At 39.3% G+C, this 19,212-nt stretch overlaps 1 long non-coding RNA gene across 1 annotated transcript in view; it reads left to right on the forward strand.

Annotated features, from left to right (window-relative positions):
- The window catches only part of LOC113915176, a 68,393-nt gene that overhangs the window by 33,105 nt on the left and 16,076 nt on the right, over positions 1 to 19,212 (forward strand). The window contains exons 4-5 of the long non-coding RNA XR_003517600.1: positions 5,057 to 5,200; positions 8,912 to 9,066. This is a non-coding gene — a long non-coding RNA (uncharacterized LOC113915176). The remainder of the gene's footprint in view (positions 1 to 5,056; positions 5,201 to 8,911; positions 9,067 to 19,212) is intronic.

The following is a 19,212-nucleotide window of genomic DNA, read 5'->3' on the forward strand; positions in this document are numbered from 1 at the left end:
ACTTTTTTTCTGCCACACCCGTTCATAAGAACAACATAAATTAAAAAACTGTTACCAGGAATTTAGTTTAAAATTAGTAAGATAATCAAGTATAAATAAACCCAAGAGATTCCTAGACTCAGCCCAATCAGTAAGTAAGTAGGATATCTGGGTCAGCTGTCCTTTGCAATCAAAACTGACATTCAGAATAATGACTTATGTGTCCTTAAATCCTGAGTCCTCAAATTAATTATAATAATAGTGATCCTTTGAGAACTGCTTGCCAAGTAGGCATTGTGTTAAGTGCTTAACATACATTATACACCATGTAAACACACACACACACACACACACACACACACACACACACATGCACTCATTTAATCTTCTTAACAATTTCGGGAGTGTAGGTTTATTCCAATTTTACAGTTAAAAGTGCATTGTACAGATAAGGACTTTGTAGCTTGGAGAAGTAACCTTCCAAGTATATACAATTGGTAAGTGTAGCTAGGATTTGAACACAGCCTTGTGACTCCAGTTACCAAGCAAAGAGAGTATGGCAATTCTTGTTCTATCTTCAACCAAAAAACAAAATCTTCTGCTTGGCTCTTAACTAGAAATGGCAGCGACTTAGAGAACTTCATCCTTGGTCTAAGAATCCACTTGCAGAGCATCTGTTTCCCAGTGTTTTCAATTATCCTTCCCCCCTACCATCAGCAAGGAATACCAAGAATCGACTGTAGACTATGGATTTTTAACTCCATAAGCACAGGATTGCATTTTATTCATTTCTGTTTCCCCAACAGAGGCTTCTTCTGACCTCAACCAAAAACAATGACTTCTTGTTGACAAAAAATAAATGTTTATTGAACGTGGTGACAAAGGTTAACTAGGTTTATTATAGTCATCATTTTGCAATAGATACAAATATTGAATCATTGTTATATTCCTGAAACTAATGTAATGTTATATATCAATTAAATCTCAATAAAAATACTCAAACAAATAAAAGAAATTTAGCTATAATAGTACATGGTTAACTGAAAAAGTACAAGCATTCCAAGGAAAAAAGAAAACAATGATAAATTCTTTCTTAATACTTTCTAAGATCTTTCTCCAAAGAAGACATGCAGATGTCCAGCAGACACAAGATGTTCAACCTCACTCATCGTCAGGAAAATACAAATCAAAACCACAATGAAATATCACCTCACACCTGTCAGAATGGCTGAAATCAACAACACAAGAAACAAGTGTTGACAAGAATGTGGAGAAACAGGAACCCTAGCGCACATTCAGTGGGAACGCAAGCTGGTGCGGCCACTGTGGAAAACAGTATGGAGGTTCCTCAAAAAGTTAAAAATAGAATTACCCTATCATCCAGTAATCACACTATTGGGTATTGACCCAAAAAATACAAAAGTACTAAATCAGAGGGATACATGCACCCAGATGTTTATCGCAGGATTATTTACAATAGCCAAATTATGGAAGCAACCTAAGTGTCCACCGATAGGTGAATAGATAAAGAAGATGTGGTGTGTGTATACAGTGGAATATTACTCAGCCATAAAAAGAATGAAATCTTGCCATTTGCAATGACATGGACAGAGCTAGAAAGTATGATGCTGAGCGAAATAAGTCAGTCAGAGAAAGACAAATACCATATGATCTCATTCATATGTGGAATTTAAGAAATAAAACAAACAAAGAAAAAAGAGAGGAGAAACAGACTCTTAACCATGGAGAACATGCTGATGGTGACCAGGAGGGAGGTGGGGGGGGGGGTGGGTGAAACAGGTGATGGGGATGAAGGAGTGCACTTGTTGTGATGACCCCCAGGGTGATGTATGGAAGTGATGAATCCCTGTGTTGTACACTGTGTGTTAACTATACTGGAATTTAAGAAAAAAAAAAAAATGCTCGAGGAAATGGTTAGGTCAGATACATTGAACAGACAAGAGGTAGATCGAAGCAGTATAGTTGGGTTATTCCTATGGGCTCAAACCAGTCAACATGAAATCACTGATAGAAAAGTTGAAAGAGTCTATAGGATTAAGTAGTTTTAAAATATATGTTCACTGTGTAGACCCTGTCTTCAAGGGACCTACATTCTAAGCAACATGACAGTTTATTGAATAAAGCATAGGCCTATCATAAAGAAATAATTTAAAAAGTTTTTTAAAAGCAACAAAAAATTAACTATTTCTTTAGAGGCAGGGGTGTTTTGTTCTATTAGACTGCAAATTTTCCTACCAATTTCCAAAAAAAAAAAAAAACAAACCCAAGGTCGGGGAGAAAAAAACTTCATAAGATCCTTCAAATAAAAATTCAACAATGCAAAAAAAGATGTTTATTGAACAAACAAATGAGTAAATAGATATGTGTATCAGCCTCTCCATCAGGGAACTGCATTTGAAAGAAAAAACATGTTCTGTCTGGAAAGACAGATTTTAAATGGGAGCACCATAAACTCCAGTGCGTACTAGCTATATGATCTTAAGCAAGTTACATTAACTCTGATTTGGAAATTGGGGGATTGCTTATCATTTTAATCCCAGATGGGAAGAACTACATGTGCTGAAAAATTCTAAAATGCCCAATACATAGTGGCTACTCAAAAATGTATTTCATTTTCCCTCCTTCCTTATGTTTTTCATTTCCACCATCAGCCTATTGTTTCCTTAGACTTATACCATTGATAAATAAAATCTAGCCTGTGCAAAGCCCTTGCAATTTGCAAAGAATATCACCTTATCTTTTTTGAACATCACGGTAACCCTGACAGATAAGAGAACACAATAAGCTGATTCCATCTCAAGTGACAGAATACAAAACCTGTTCTGTTCTTGTTTATGAAGTGAGTAAATCATAGTGCCAAGACTCAAATCTGGATCCACTGGCATGCATCCTGAGCTTTTTTCAATACTTCAAATGGCTTTCGAAGACAGTGAGACAAATCTTAGATCTTTCAAATTAGTACGCATGTTCTAAATGCAGAATTATGTGAAATCATAAAATCATATGTCTTTTTCAGGTTTAACCCATAATACCCTTCCTTATAGAAATAACTTCATTTGGTTCAGATAACTGATTATGGAAGTTTTTTACCAGGCATCACTCTAAATGTTAACACCTGATAGTGGCAGGACCACAGCGTATAAGAATAGCCCTAAATAAAATTCAGAGTTCATCGACTATAGGTAAAAAGCTTCCAGCTTTTGTTCTGTGGCATAAATGGATCAGATATATACAATTAATTAGGACTGTGTTTTGTTTTGTTTTGTTTTGTTTTGTTTTGTTTTGTTTTGTTTTGTTTTTTTAGAGGTGGTGGGAGTAGCAGAGGGAGAGAGAAACTTAAGCAGCTCCACGCTCAGCACTGATGTGGGGCTCGGTCTCATGACCCTGAGATCATGACCTGAGTCAAAATCAAGGATTGGACACTTAACTAACTGAGCCACCTGGTGCCCTATGATTAGGACTGCTTTTAATAAAACTTTAGTTTTCATACGCTGTTCAAAAGAATTTTATTTTTCTTTCTGACCTTTGAGATTATAAGAAAAAAATGGGGAAAAAATGACTATAAGCTAAAGTTTATTTTAAACTGAAAGGTTTTTATGTGCTTTGTCAAAGTGCAAAATGTTTTTGTGTAATTATTAAATTATTCACCACTCCACATCTTTCTGGGGTGCCATTGTACCGCCAAATCGATGTCTCTGTGCAGAAAGAAAAACAAGTGAATTCTGAGTCACTTCAGGAAACCAAACATTTTTAATAACAGCATACTACCATTACTTGACATCTATTAAACATCAAGAGATGGTTCAGAGTGCCTTTTATTTAGTGAGACTTCCAAAGAACACTGTGTTACGCTAATCCCAGTTTAAAGAAAACTCAGGATCAAAATCTGACTAAAGAGGACAGAAACTGGGAAAGAATGACAAGACTTGAGGACAGAGACAGCTGTGTTGGCCACCATCTTCTCGGCTCTGGCATCCAGCATGCAGACCCTCCACGCTCCTAGAGTACTTCTCTTTCAACTTTATTCATCTTAAGAGAAAGCCCCATCTCAGGATGAGACACTGAGGCATGGAGTACTAGGAATCTGACTGTGGCTGGCTGGGGGCACCAGTTAATTGCCCAAGGGACCGGCTCAGGGCGAAAGCCAATCCCCCTGAGTTAAGTTCAACTCTGCCACGTTCTCCTTACCCCATCCCAGCCCACCACCCCGGCCCGAGCCCCAGAAGTAATTCACCTGGAGATAGCCCTGTGACTTACCCAGCCCACATTAGATTTTCCTACCCCCTTCAGAAGTCCAGGGCATCCTCATGGTCCCCCTCTTGTCAGTGCAAAACAATTGTTGTGGGACTGCCAGTGTTCAGGAACATGCCAATAGGAATACAAGCTGAGAGGTGACTTGTCATTAATTTTTGCCACTGGTTCCTGGTGTGGTAGAATTATGGCAGTTTTGTGTCTTGGAAAAGTTATTTTTTCAAATCAATGGAGTCAGACCTCCCTCACTCATCTCTCTGTGGGCCACAGGATCCTGTCGCTGCTGGGCAGAGACTTTGATGGCAATGGTTGCTCAGTGCTAAGAGCTTACCTAAAGTGATTAAAACAGACTGCAAAATCATCTGCCAAAGCCGATGCGCAGGAAAATGGAAGCCGATGGAGGGAGTTCACAGTCATATTTCAGATCTCATTCATTAGGGCATGAATCCACAACCACCAGCTGAGATTTATATCAACCTAATTTAGCCTCAAACCCAGCTCATGGGAATAATAAAGCTTCATAGAAAAGGTAGTGCTGTGGGTACAGTGCAAAATGCTTGAATTGTAAGCAGAATGAGTAGTCACCCGAGTGCTGTGACTAGAGGCTTCTTCTGACCTCAAACATCTCTCTCAATAAGCCAGGTGCCATTATGCCTGAAATTCCTTGATTTGAGGCTTATTTCTAGAGTTTAGGCATTGTGGCCACACTCTTTTCAAATGCAAGAGCCCCCGGAGGTGGAGAGCATGAAGTCAGTAGGACACCAGTGTGAACGAATATAAGAAACCATTCTGTCTGTTGATACAGGAACTGGAACAAGCCTCAGAACTGGACACCATGGAGATGAGAGGACCCGAAAGAAATGAGGGAGAGCAACACAAAAGTCTGGCCGATGTTGCCATGACACATCAGAGGATGCTCATTTTTCTAACTTTTGACAGAATCCAGAAGGTGAGGTTAGCAATAAATAGTAGAGATATTTAGATACAAATAACAAGGTATTTGTTTGCTAAAAATATCAAGAAACATGATTGTGTTTACAAATAACGTATTACGTCAATATTAAAATGCTCCTCCCTATGGCATTTTTGTGGCAGAAGAAATACATACATTTTCCGTATAGATGGGGGCAACTTTAAAAATAAAACTGTCAGTTATTTTACCAGCAAAAACGGGCTTATTCAGGAATAACAGAGACTTGCAATTTGGGACATGCAAGCTAGTCTGGAGAACAGAGGAGAGGAGTGCTATTTTATAGTGAAAAGGGGAATAGGAAGGGGCTGTTAGAAACAAAAGGTCGACGGGAGTTTGAAATGTAGTGGCTTTTCATTGGCTGAGCTGTGACAGTCTTTCACGGGCTGGGCTAGTATTGTAAGAAGAAACTTTCTTCCTTCTGCTGGGGCAGTGAGGTATAGGCTTCTTCCTGTGGGAATGCCAGAGAGTGCAAGGTAGTCTCTTCCTCTTGGGGTCTGCCATTGATGGTGAGTGGTAGGTTCGAGAGAGCTCCCACTTCTGGCCTTCAAACTCCACCTTAGTGAGGTTTTCTTTATTCCAGTTCACAGAGTTGCTGTTACAGCATTCCTCTTGGAATCCTATTGTTGTAAACAAAAAATAATGGCATTATTGCAAAGTCTCATTTTTGCCTTCTGTAAAAAAAGTTCTAATCTTACTTTATAATTCTACTTAAAAGCATTGGAGAAAACTTCTGACAGTTTCCCACAGACCTCTCTGGAATCATCCATTCCCATTTGTTCTTGTTCTTTTGGCTTTTATTGTTAGTGCTTCAGTGACTACGGTGTTGTAGCAGAGTAGGGCTCATGTCACTGCCATCCCCATCACTCAGACTTCCCCACCTCAAAAGTGTGGTTGCTGTCCTTGCCAAGTTCAGTGATGGCTCCAGGCATGCTTCCAAAGCAGCCTGTCTGAGGGGAGCCAAGGCTGAGCCATCAGCAAGGTAGCTGTGCCAGCCTCTTCGTTATCAGTTTATCAGATGAAAGAGATCAAACTGTTCAGCTGCCTCTGTAGTCTTGAATGCTGAGCATCTGCTGTTTGATTGTGTATTGCCGTGGAAGAACACAATAATCCTCAAACATTTTGATTACAAGTATGTTTGTGTGTGAAGAAGAATGTCTCCCTGCTGGTAAATGTCTTCTTAGCTTTGATAAAAAGGTGTGGAAGATATCACGCAGCACCTCAAATTGCCAAGGAAAGCAAAGACTCAGAGACTCTTGGGAGTTCCGGGAAGCCTGCAAGATCATGTAATTCAGTTGCTGATCTAAGTTACCTCTATAAATTTGCAAGTGAAGAAGTTGGTTCCTGGAGGGAAAGTGAGTGTCCCCGATCACTTCCTGAGTTAACTAAGGGTGGCGGCAGGGCCCAAATCAAAATTCAGACACCAGTGGGTGGGGGGAACAAAGTGGCCTTGTCTCTGGCTCCAGCAGAGACAGAGCCTTGAAGGCCCCCCACAGGCTGGTGTGAAGGCGTGGACAGAGCAGAGTGAAGGGAGATCGGGGCTGATTTTTGTCTGAGGGCACCACCGTTTGGTCTGACTTTGACATTCCTGTGGACTGCTGAGTTGGCCTTTGAAATGGGAATCCTGTGTGACTCTTATTGTTTAAATCAGCTTGGCCAGTCTGAAATAATAAGAAACAAAAGGAGATGTGAATTTTGAAAACGATTTAAGCAGGAGAAGCAATGCTAATGAAAAGTAAAGTGGGGAAGCTTAAGAAGGATGATGTAGTCACTGAGTTGTTGAATAGTTTTTTTCCCAAAGACCCAGCCCGAATTTAGCAGAGACGGCATCGCCTAGTGCAAACTGAGGGGTGCAGCTGCAGGCTTCCTGTTTAAGAATCTTCTCCCCATGAGCCAGCCACAGAAACTCTCAACCACTGAGTATTCTCGCTTCCTCTGAGAGCACGTGTCCCAGACTTGGTCTGGTTGGACTGGATAATCTGTCACTCCATGAGTGGCTAACTCCTGCCAACGAAAGCTCTGAGGGAATTGAATGGGTAAGATGTGGTGAGCGAGGAGATAGAAAAGAAATATTGTATGTTAATCACACATTAGGTGCCAGCCACCATGCGAAGGGCTTCTCATACACTATTTTCTTTAATCCCACAATAACCCTGTGAAGTGGTATTAGCGTTATTTTCTAACTGAGGAAAATGAGACTCATGGAGGTCAATTAATTGCACAAATTCACAGAGCTAATGAACATGAGAGTCACAGAGGTGGTTAACTGTTCATTAACACTTGTACTTCCCAATGTAAAAAGGTATAGCTGCTATGGAAAGCAATATGCTAGTTCCTCAAAAATTTAAAAATAGAATTACCATATGATCCAGCAATTCTCCCTCTGGGTTTATACCCAAAAGAATTGAAAGTAAGTACTCCAAGAGATATTTGTATATCTGTGTGCCTAGTACCATTAATAACAAGAGCCAAAAGATGAAAATAACCTATATGTCAACTGTCAGATGAGTGGATGAATAAAATGTGGTGTATACATACAATGGAATATTATTCAGCCTTAAAAAGGAATGAAAGTCTGACACATGCTACAACATGGATGAACCTTGAAAACATGCTAAGTAAAATAAGCCAGACACAAAAGGAAAATATCACATTGATTCTACTGGTATGAGGTGCCTAAAGTCGTCAAATTCTGCAAATTCTGCAATTCTGCTGCAATTCTCACACAATATTGTAGCTGACCCTGAAGCTAGGAAGCAAGGCCACTGTATTTATTGACCACAAAGCTTCTGTCGATGGGTTACTCATTTATTTGTGAGCCACATATGAAAAGTATCTTTCTTCTGAAAGAGCTTGTGTTTTTAGCTTAAAATACCAAATAGAGCATTTAAGTAAAGCAGAATTGGAGAAAGGAGTGCTTGGATTAAAGAACAGAGAATCAAGCATGGGTGGGCACTACCGTGCCTCCAAGAAGGTTCTAGTGGTGTCTTTCCTGGTGTCTGTCTCCAGTGGTCCTTGGGGAGGAAGCTAACAAAGCAGAAAAGAAGTGTGTGGTCCCATTTAAGGCAGTAAACCAGAGGAGCTTCCGAAGATGGAAATTATGAAGTAGATGATTCTTCCAGGACTCCTTACCCCAGAGCATAATACAGGGAGCAGTAGGTCAGAGATAAAGGAGCCCACGGCATCCAAGTAAGTGTTCTCTTTTCAAGCTTATAGTAGAATAAGCAGAGCCCAAGTGTAGAGCTAGCTTCTGATCCCATATCACATGCAGAGTGGCACCTGAAGCAAGTTGTTGTCAACACCTCTGCTGAGTAATCCTCTAGGTACGAAAGTATTCAGTAAGGTTACAGGCGTCCAGGTAAGTCACAGCCCAGGCTCAGTGAGGTCAGCATGTGCTGATGATAGAGAGACTCACTCCACTGATATGCATCCTCATCACAAGGAACCCCACTGGTAAAAATAGCCCAAGCCCTTCCCATAATAAAGGCTTAGGCTTATATATACACATATGTAATAGATTTGGGGAATTAACCAGAAGAATCCAACTTTCAGGAAGAAACAGTGCACCCCAGAATGTGTAATCCCAGGCAGGAAGACCCTAGTCAGCAAACATGGCTGAGAGGAAAAGCAACCGCGTTTCTAGAAGCAGTGTGAGGCTGTTCTTGAACCTACTTTGATTCACTTCTCTAGGAAATGCCCAGGCATCCTGGGGAGGAGAGAGCTGGAAGAACCCTGTTCCTGGGTGACCAAGCAGCCACCTAGAGACATCCCACCTAAAAACAATCTCCGCAGGACATGAGAAGAAGAGTTATTTCCCCACCTGTCAGCAGGCAGCAGGCAGAAAGGTAAGGGGTTAAGAGGTGGTACATCAAGGAATGTTTGAGGCTGTCACTGGATCAAGGACATCACATGGATGCCTAGAGCTAATCCAGTAGGCAACCCAGAATCAATTATGGATGGGAGTCATAGGTCATGGGAAAAATTAAGACGAGAAGACAGAATCATCTAGGTCAGCAATTCACAAACTTTGAGGTCTCAGGGGCCCTTTGCTGTCTTAAAATTTTTCGGGCACCCCAAAGGAAGTTTGTTTATGTTGGTTATATATTGACATTTACTATGTTAGACACTAAAACTGATCATTTAAAAATATTCATTTAAAACAGTAATTAGATGTATTACATGCTAACATTTTTACAAAAAACAGCTATATTACCTCAAACAAAAAAAGTACCGAGAAAAGTTATGTTACATTTTTGCAAGTCTCTTTAATATCTGACATAAAAGAAGACATCTAGATTCTCAAATCTGCTTCTATATTTAGTTTCCTAGGATTTATTGCTGTAGTTGAAATATAGGAAGAAAACCTATCTTACGTAGTTATATAGCTTAAAAAATCGAGTAATATTTCAATAGTCTTTCCAGAGAACTATAGATAAATCTTCTTTGATACTATACCAAAACTCAAAGGTGATTTCCTATAGCTGTAGGTTAATTGCGGTGTGGAATCTAAAAACATATCACATACATGCTCCATTTTATAAAAATCTCTTGGTTTATTGTGCACATTGAATGAGTCTTTTGTACTCGCATGATTTTTTAATATCATGTATTTATCATTTTGGAAGATGTTGATTCACTGAGTTATGCCAATCTTCTAAATGTTGACTACATTTCGTTATCCACTGTCAAAAAAAATTACTTTTTAAGTACCCCCCCTTACCCTTTCAGAAAAGTCTTTAAGTGCAAAGTAGCAGCATAGCTCACAGTGGCTGGTGCAAGTTTTCTACAATTTTAATTTTCATGTAAAGCTGAAATTTTATCACTGGCAGCGAACAAACAAAATTGTCAGTTGTTTTCCTTGAAGGTAAATTCTTTCTTTGTCCATTTTTGAGGAAATGTCTACCAAATACCCAAGTCTAAATTACCATGATTTGCTACTAGTCATATTTTGAAGTAAAAAATGCTGTTCCACCAAAAAAAAAAGGTCTAGTTTAGCTTGCAACTCAGTTACACAAATGCTCTTTTTCAAGACAAGCACTCATAAGCATTCTACTTCAATATGCAGAAGTACTTTATGCATACGTTCCATGTCATTACCCAGAGTATTAAAATAATGCATCCTTAAGATTTAACAAAATTAATACTTTCTGCTGCTTCGTTGAAAATATTCTTAAGTAAAACTGATTTTTTTAAAATATGAGTGTGTGGCAGTGAAATTGCATCTCTATAAAATTGGGTGCCACTGTCTTGATTCATACTAGGACACCAATGCATTTACCCACCATTGTTTTTGTACCATCATAACAAATGTCAACACAGTAGATAAGAAACAAACTAATGTTTCAGTATTATTATGAAAGTAGTTTGTATGTCATGGAGCCCCTGTAGAGAAAGAACTTCCTGGGGTCTGTGGACCTCACTGAGAATTGCTAATCTAGGTCAGTGGTTCTCAAACTTGACTGCTCATTAAGATGCTTGATATGATTTTTTTTTTTAAATCCTGATGCCAAGCCATGCCTTTGACTAACTAAATCAGAATTTTGGGCCATAGGACCCAGTCATCAATATTTTTTAAAACTCGCCAAGTGATTTCAGTGTACAGCTAAATTTGAGAACCACTGATCTAAGTTCACTCCAGTTCAGTTACTATTAAATGAAAGAGGTGCAAGAGCTCTGAGCCCCCAGAAGTACCAGCAAGCTTAGGCACCTACCAGACGCTGTAGGTATAGGGTGATGTATTCGTATGAAATCCCAGAAAATATTCTGTGATACCTAATTCCCAGGCTCTGACCCATGTGTCATCACCATTGCTAAATACAGCAGCACACAATATTCAAGAATGCATAAAGTACTGGCTAAGGATTCCAGACTAGTATTCTCAATCTCTGATACTTATTCACTTTGTGTTTTGGCCAAAATGCTTAGCATCTTTGTTTCCTTGCATGTAAAATTGTGATGACAATAACATCTATCTCAGTGGGTTAATGGGAGAATTAAATGAGCAAATACGTGGTAACTCTTAGAACAGTTCCTGGCACTATTTTAAGTGTTGGCTATTAATTTTATACACTAAAATGTTTCATCTCTCTCTTCTTGTTCAATGACATCAAAATGCCTGATAGATAATATTTCTTGAATAAATCAATCTAGAGGCAGTGCATTAGAATAAAAGAGATGTGGTGTGAAGCGTAGCTTCGTCATTCCTGGTGTTAGTTTACATGAGTTACTCAGCCTTTCTGAGTCCAAGCCTTATCCATAATATATGGATTGTGCATTCAAGACATATGCATGTAAAGTACTTGGTACATAGTAGATATCTCCAAATTGTAGCTTTTAGAATTTGTTTTTAATCATCTTATGTAGGTCATGATCCTGTTTGGGCTTTAGATTCCAAAATGGAAAGTGGGCATAATGGCTTCCATTAAACCCATTTCAGATGATGGATATGCTAATCAGATCATTCAGCATATGTGAAAATCTCTAACATTGCGACACAGAAATGAGAGGGCGCACATTCTCTACGTGTTCAGTGTCCTAGAGACCTTTCTCTCCCACAAGGCCTAACACTCTCACCATTTAAGACATCTTTTCCACCTTAAAGAAATGTGTTTCCGGAAGGTCCTTGTTAAAACGTGCATATGGAAAGGATGTTATATTCACCCTTGCTTTTAGTAACCACAATAAATACTTAATAAATGGTGGTCTAATGAATTCAGTGAAGTCCAGAATTCAGATTTTAGAAGTTCTTTGGTACTTCCCAGGTGAATCGCCAGAGACAGAAAACCATAGCAAAAAGAAGGAAGAAGAAGAAACATGCCGATCAGCTGTCTCTCTTTCTCACTAAGCTCCAGTGCAGCATTAATTACTATTAGTTCCATTTCACAGATGAGGAAGTGGAGGCTTAGAAGAGTCATGTGACCTGCCTAAAGTTTATAGATAAGTGATAAGAACTGAGATTCAAATCAGATCCAATTCTAAAGACATGCTCTTAAGGGCTATAGCCTATTATTAAAAAAAAAAAAAAATAGGGCCGAGGACAAGAGGCAGAGTGTTGGGGGAGACATGAGACCCCCTAACCATAGGAATGAAGAGACCAGGATATTATAGATTAAATGTGTGCCCCCAAAATTCATATGTGGAGACCTAACCCCAATGTGATGGTATTAGGTGGTATTAGGGCCCTTTGGGAGGTGCTTAAGTCATGAGGATTAGCCCCTTATAAATGGGACTAGTGTCCTTATGGAAGAGACCCATGAGAGCTCCCTCACCTCTTCCTCCATGGAAGACACAGTGAAACCACAGTGGCCTACGAACCAGGAAGCAGACCCTCACCAGATGCTGAATTTGCCAACACCTCAGTCTTAAGACTTCCCAGCCTCCAGAACTGTGAGGAATAAGTTTCTGTTGATAAGCCCCCCTCAAAAACTGCATTCTGTTATAGCAGCCCAATGTACTAAGAAGAGAGAAAAATGGTAATAATGAGGGACTTGCTTAGTACTTTGACAAGAAAAACCCACCAGCAGCATCAGAATTCTGCTTTAAAATAACCCAAAACAGGGGGTGCCTAGGTGGCTCAGTTGGTTAAGTGTCTGCTTTTGGCTCAGGTCATGATCCCAGGGTCCTGGGATGGGTCAGGTCCAGTTCCCTGCTCAGCAGAGAGTCTGCCTCTCCCTCTCTCTCTCTCTCTGCCCCTCTCCCCAGCTCATGCTCTTTCTCTTTCTCTCAAATAAATAAATAAAATCTTTAAAAAAAAAAAAAAGAGTCTGGGGGTGCCTGGGTGGCTCAGTCAATTAAGCATCTGCCTTTGGCTCAAGTCATGATCCCAGGGTCCTGGGATCGAGCCCTGCATTGGACTCCCTGCTCAGTGGGAAGTCTGCTTCTCCCTCTGCCCCTCCCCCTGCTTGTGCTCTCTCTCAATAAATAAATTAATTTATTAATTAACCCAAAACAGGTTAACACAATCACATGTGCATGCTGTGGCTATTGCAGATTTTAGAAAATACTTTGGTTCTGAATTTTCTGTGCAATTTCATCTTCTGTCACTAAACAACAACAGCCCACCAGATAAGACCTTCCTTTCTCATTCATATTGCCCACTCTGCCTGAAATACTGTCCTTTCTCTCTCCCTACCCAGTGTCTGTGTCTCCTCTCAAAGCTCAAATCCGGTCTGGATTTTCCTCTGGAAATTTTCCTCTGGAAAATTCCTGTGTCTTCTCTTCTCTTCCCAGCTCATGTTGCTCCACATCTCGTGACTTATGGTATTTGTTTATATACAGTATTGTCTTATATTCTTCGTTGATTGCATTTGACTCCTAACTGGATTCTCACAGAGTGTGTATTCTCTTAATTTTTTTTCAGAATGAAAAGTCTTTTTTTTCTTTTTTCTTTAGAGTAAAAAGTCTTGTACAATTTGTAATAAAATTTGTAAATAAAATAAACTATGAAGAAGAAAGCAAATACATACAAAGTCCCATCAACCAGGGAAGTAACTATACTAACCTTTTGATTAATAAGCTTGTAGGCAGTCCACTCTTTGCACACACACATACACACTCACACATTCACACGTAGACGTATATGTGCATGCACAAGCCTACATAAAATTTTTAAAAAATTAAAAGCTGCTTTAACTTTCTTTTCACTTACTAACTCTTTATGGATATCTTTTTATATTCATAATATAGAATATCATCATTTATAATGACGGCAAAGTTTATAGTTGTATGGATGGAAATGCAATGATGTATTTAGCCATTCTCCAGTTGATGGGCATTAAGTTGCTTCTCACTTTTGTTATTATAAACAGCACCCAGACAAACGACTTTGTGCAAATGCCTTTTCATACTTTTCTAATAATCTCATTAGAATAAGTTTCTAAATTATAATTGTTTAATGGGATTATTTTGTTTTCTTCATTTCTATTCCCTGTAACACTTGATATAGAACTGTGTGCAAAGAAAATACAAACCAGATAGCCTAGGGGTAATTCAGCCTGACAGATACAGGAAGTCTCCAACATACAACCACTGAATAGTACACAGAAATGTAGATACATTTCTCTGAGAAGAATATACTCAGCCTAAACCCAAACACCCTGTGTCTTCCCAGGAAAATGTCTTTTTTTTTACTCAAGAGAAAGTTTTAATGCTGATGAAGAGACAGAGTACGTTAACAATTTGCTGGCAAGGGAAAAAAATACATGGATGGAACTCCTGTCAACTAAAATAGCTGTCAGAAACATAACAGTAACCAAGAAAGGAAGATGATTTCTTTGCATTGTAATTCAGAACCCAAATACATTTTCTTCCAGTAGCACCAATGACCGGTTCAAATATCAGTTTACAAAAGCATATTTAACTTAAAACCTACCTGTGTTCATAATACAATGTCAACAATATAGAGCCAAACCCATTGCATTATTTCTATGGAAAATATATCCTGCATCACAAATTTTTAATTTAAAAATTTTACATGTTATATATAACCAAATCGTAAGCCGAGGGCCTGCTTGTAGAAGTCTATGATGTTTTACTTTGGCCAAATATCAGTCAGTGATGCTTTGTGTTGAAGAATCCCCTCAGCCTGAGCCTCAGTATCTTCGTCATAAAACAAGAGTGGCCAAAAATAAACTCAAATGAACCTTCCAGTAATGAAATTCTATGATCCTATCAGTCCTTGAGAAGCGGATTTCCTAGAGAGAACTAGTCATTGAAGAATATTTACTTTTCGTTGGGACCCGATTAGATCAAGTGAAAATAGATATAAAATGATGGGAGGAACCCTGTGTAACACTAATTGCTAATTACGTTTTTATGCTAATCATAATTATTAGAATGTAGAAAGGAAGAGTTACTTATCTATAATGAAATTGAGTTTGAAAAGACAATGTTCGTAAATATTCTCTAAAATAAAATGATTTTCCAAGATTCCCACTAACAACCAGAGAGAAAAGCAAGGACTAGGTTTACCCTACCCCAAGAAATAACTTAAAAACTAAAGTAAATATATGAAAAGACAGTTTTCACAAGATGTCAGATATCAGAAAACAGAGGATAGTGATCTCTGAGAGTCAGGAAACCAAAGTGAGCCCTATGATTACACCAATTTACTGCCTGGAGAGAATTCACACACAATAGCACAGGGAAGGGGAAATTAGGAAGATTCCGTTAACTCTGAGCTGTCAAGATAGAGCTGGGACAATGAGACAGCAAAGAAGGAGAGCTGCACATAGAGAGAGCTTCAGAGATCTACAGAGAATCTTCTTTGAGTCTTCAGTTGAGAGTACTTATCAGATCATGTGTGAGAAGACACTGCCCAAAGCGAGGCACTAAAACATCCAAAGAGATTTATTATAGGAACTGGCTCACACAATTATGGAGACTGAAAAGTCCCATGATGTTCAGTTTGTAAGATGGAGAACCAGGAAAGCCAGTGATGTGATTTCTTCCAAGTCTAAAGGCTAGAGAATTAAGGGGCCAATGGTGTAAGTCACAGTCCAAGTCTCAAGGTCCAAGAACCAGGAGCACTGGTGTCCAAGGGCAGGGGAAGATGGGTATCTCAGAGCAAGCATAAAAGCAAATTCATCCTTCTTCCACAGTTTTGTTCTATCCAGGCTCTCAAAAAGATTGGATGAGGCCCACCCACATTGTCGAAAGTAATCTTCTTTACTCAGTCAACCAATACAAATGATTTTCTCTTTCAGAAACACCCTCATAGACACACCCAGAAATAATGTTTTACCAGTTATCTGGACATCCCCTAGTTTAGTCAAGTTGATTCATAATATTTATCAACACAGGTAGAGTCAGCAAAAAAGATTTTGCATCAGTAGTACTAGAAAATTAGTCCTAGATTAAATGTTTTCTGCTCTGGGGTGCCTGACTAGCTCAGTCGGTTAAGCATATGACTCTTGGGTTTAGCTCAGGGCATGATCTCAGGGTCACGAGACTGAGCCAGTGCCTAGCCCCGCTTCAGGCCCCGTGCTCAGCAGGGAGTCTGCTTGAGATCCCCTCTCTCTCTCCCTCTCCCTCTCCCCCCCCCTCCCCCCCCATTCATGTGGCGCTCTTGCACTCTCTCTCTCTAAAATAGATAAATAAATCTTTAAAAAAAAAAATGTGTTCCGCCCCACCTAACAAGTTTATAACCCCAGAAAGGATTGAACTATTTCAAAGAAAATTAACCATATCACTGAACTACAATAAGAATATTTATAAGAACAACTTCAGGTGGCCTAATAGGGTACAATTGGAATCTCTGAAGGAGAGAAAGGAGAGGGGAAAGAAATAAATATTTATTAAATAAATCTTGAAAATACGCATGACAGGATACTATCCTACATTCTTTAAAATACCTGTTATTGAAGAGCATTTTCACTATTAATTGAAAAAAAAAGTTTTAAAAAGAAGTATGTAGGGTTTTCAGATGTGAATGAAATATAGATTATGCCATACCACCATATCCTATGCAAGAAATAAACAACCCAATTTGCAAAAAAAAAAAAAAAAAATCCTATTTTTAAAGACATTCAAGAGCTATAGCAGCAAAGAATATTCAATAAACTAAAATTCCAGAGATTTCTAGAAGAGTCCTTATAACAAGAAGAGTCTTCCATCAGTCATTTCTTTCCTAGGATGTATTTGCTGATTCTGTTACAGGATTTTCTTTTCCTTCGGTGCCCACAATTCTTGGTCATGTGGAAGAATGAAGAGGTAGACCAGATGAGTGGTGGGCAGCAACGCAAAGTTTGTTGAATGATAGTACAAAGCTCCCAAAGAGGGCGGAGACCTGAGAGGTTTGCCGCCAGAGTCTAGGGGTTTCTATGAGCTTGTTGGCTGCTGTTTTAATCTGATTAACCCTCCATGCATCTGTTACCCAATCAAGTTTTTGTCATCTACCTGTCAGGTGGGAAAGGGGGAAGGGCTCCTCCAGGGTGGTGTAAAATCCTCTTAAGGGTGGTTTCCTCTTAGGTCAGGGGCCCCTTGTCCCTGCCTGCCTTTCTTCCGGCTATCCTCCATCAATTCTAGGTACGAGTTGAGAATCAGCTTTAGAAAGAAGACAAATGAGTCAGCAAATCTTTTAATCATCATGGATTTGGAAGCTTCAGGAACCCTAAATACCCCAACTTGTTTCTCCAGAATATGTTAACTGAATTTTGAGTCTGTTTGGAGGGTTTTCAGGATCCGTAAGGAATATTCCAATCTCCTGCAGTCACACATTCTTTAGGAAACAAAGTTACACTTAAGGAAGGATTCCTGCTTCCAACATACGGCTGTCTGGTCCTCAAGACTGTCCCTGAAGCTGGAAATGACATTGGGCAGGGAGCCAAAGAGCCAAGATAAAATTCTCTGAAGGGCAGACAGTCTCTCCCACTGGCTCTCAGGTCTGCAGAGAAGGAGAATTATTGAGTTCTCAACCAAAACCCAGAGAAGGATACAGTTGGGGTAAACGGAAGAACCAGAGAGAGAGTTAGTCTTTTTTAACCTGCAAACCAAACTTTACTCAGCTCAGTCACTGATTAGATTAATGAATCACCCTCTAACCCCTACTCCATGATGGGGAGTCATGGGACCACCGTCCTGGTGGGAAATGCCACCTGGCATCTCTGCCGTTGCTTTCCATACGAAGTACAATGTACAGCTTGGTAGACACAAGACAAAGAAGGAAAATGTAACCAATATTCATGAGGAAAAATATTAGAAGCAGACTCACAGCTATAATAAAGTTAGTCAATAAGGACTTCAAAGTGGATGTATCTCATATCTTTAAGAAATTTGAAGAAAATACAGAGAAATTTGATGAAAATATGAAGAACTTCAACAAAGAATGGAAACCACAGGAAGGGATCAAACAGATATTCTCAAGTAGCAAAAGAAAATGTCTGAAATGAAAACTCATTGGATAGGTTTATAAGCAGTAGCTGTAATGTGTGAACTTAAAGATAGGTCAGTCCAAACTGTAGCACAGAGAAGGAAAAAAATGGGAATAAAGAGTACAATGTAAGAGTTATATGAAAAACCATGGGTAAAAAGCATGACATGTAAGTAAAGGAAGTCCCTGAAGGACAGTAGAGAAAATTGAGGTAGTGGGTGAGCCATGTTTGCATGGATAATGGTAACTTTTTCCCCAACATCAATGAAAAACTTCAACCCACAAATTTAAGAATCCCAGGGAATTTCAAGCTAAGTAAATGCAAAGAGAAACATACCTAAGCACATGGTAGTCATGCTACTACATTCAAAGAAAAGAGAAAGCTCTTATTTCTTTTTTTAAGATTTTGTCAGAGAGAGAGAGCACAAGCAGGGGGAGCAGCAGAGGTAGAGGGAGAAGCAGACTCCCTGCTGAGCAAGGAGCCCAATGTGGAGCTCAATCACAGGACCCTGGGATCATGACCTGAGCTGAAGGCAGACACTTAATGACTGAGCCACGCAGGCTCCCCAGAAAAGAGAAAACTTTTAAAGAAGACAGAGGAAAAGAAAACAGCCAGCAGTCTTCAAAAGAACAACAATCAGATTTATCATTAACTTTGAAAGAGAAACCATGAAATCCAGGAGACAATTGTATAACAACTTTAAAGTGCTGAAAGAGAGAAAAAAAAAAAGCGGCCTATCTAAAATTCTATACCGAATGAATATCTTTAAAAATGAGGGAAAAATCAAGGTATTTTCAGATGAACAAAAACTGAGAGAATTGGGGCACCTGGGTGGCTCAGATGGTTAAATGTCTGCCTTCGGCTCAGGTCATGATCCCAGGGTCCTGGGATCGAGTCCCGCATCGGACTCCCTGCTAGGCAGGAAGCCTGCTTCTCCCTCTGCCTCTGCCTCTCTCTCTCTCTCATGAATAAATAAATAAAAAACATTGTAAAAAAAAAAAAACTGAAAGAATTTTATCACATATTCACATTTTTTTTATTTTTTAAAAGATTTTATTTATTTATTTGAGAGAGAGAGAATGAGAGATAGAGAGCACGAGAGGGAAGAGGGTCAGAGGGAGA

The sequence above is a fragment of the Zalophus californianus genome, chromosome 11 (assembly GCF_009762305.2).
Source record: "Zalophus californianus isolate mZalCal1 chromosome 11, mZalCal1.pri.v2, whole genome shotgun sequence".
Taxonomy (NCBI): Eukaryota; Metazoa; Chordata; class Mammalia; order Carnivora; family Otariidae; genus Zalophus; species Zalophus californianus.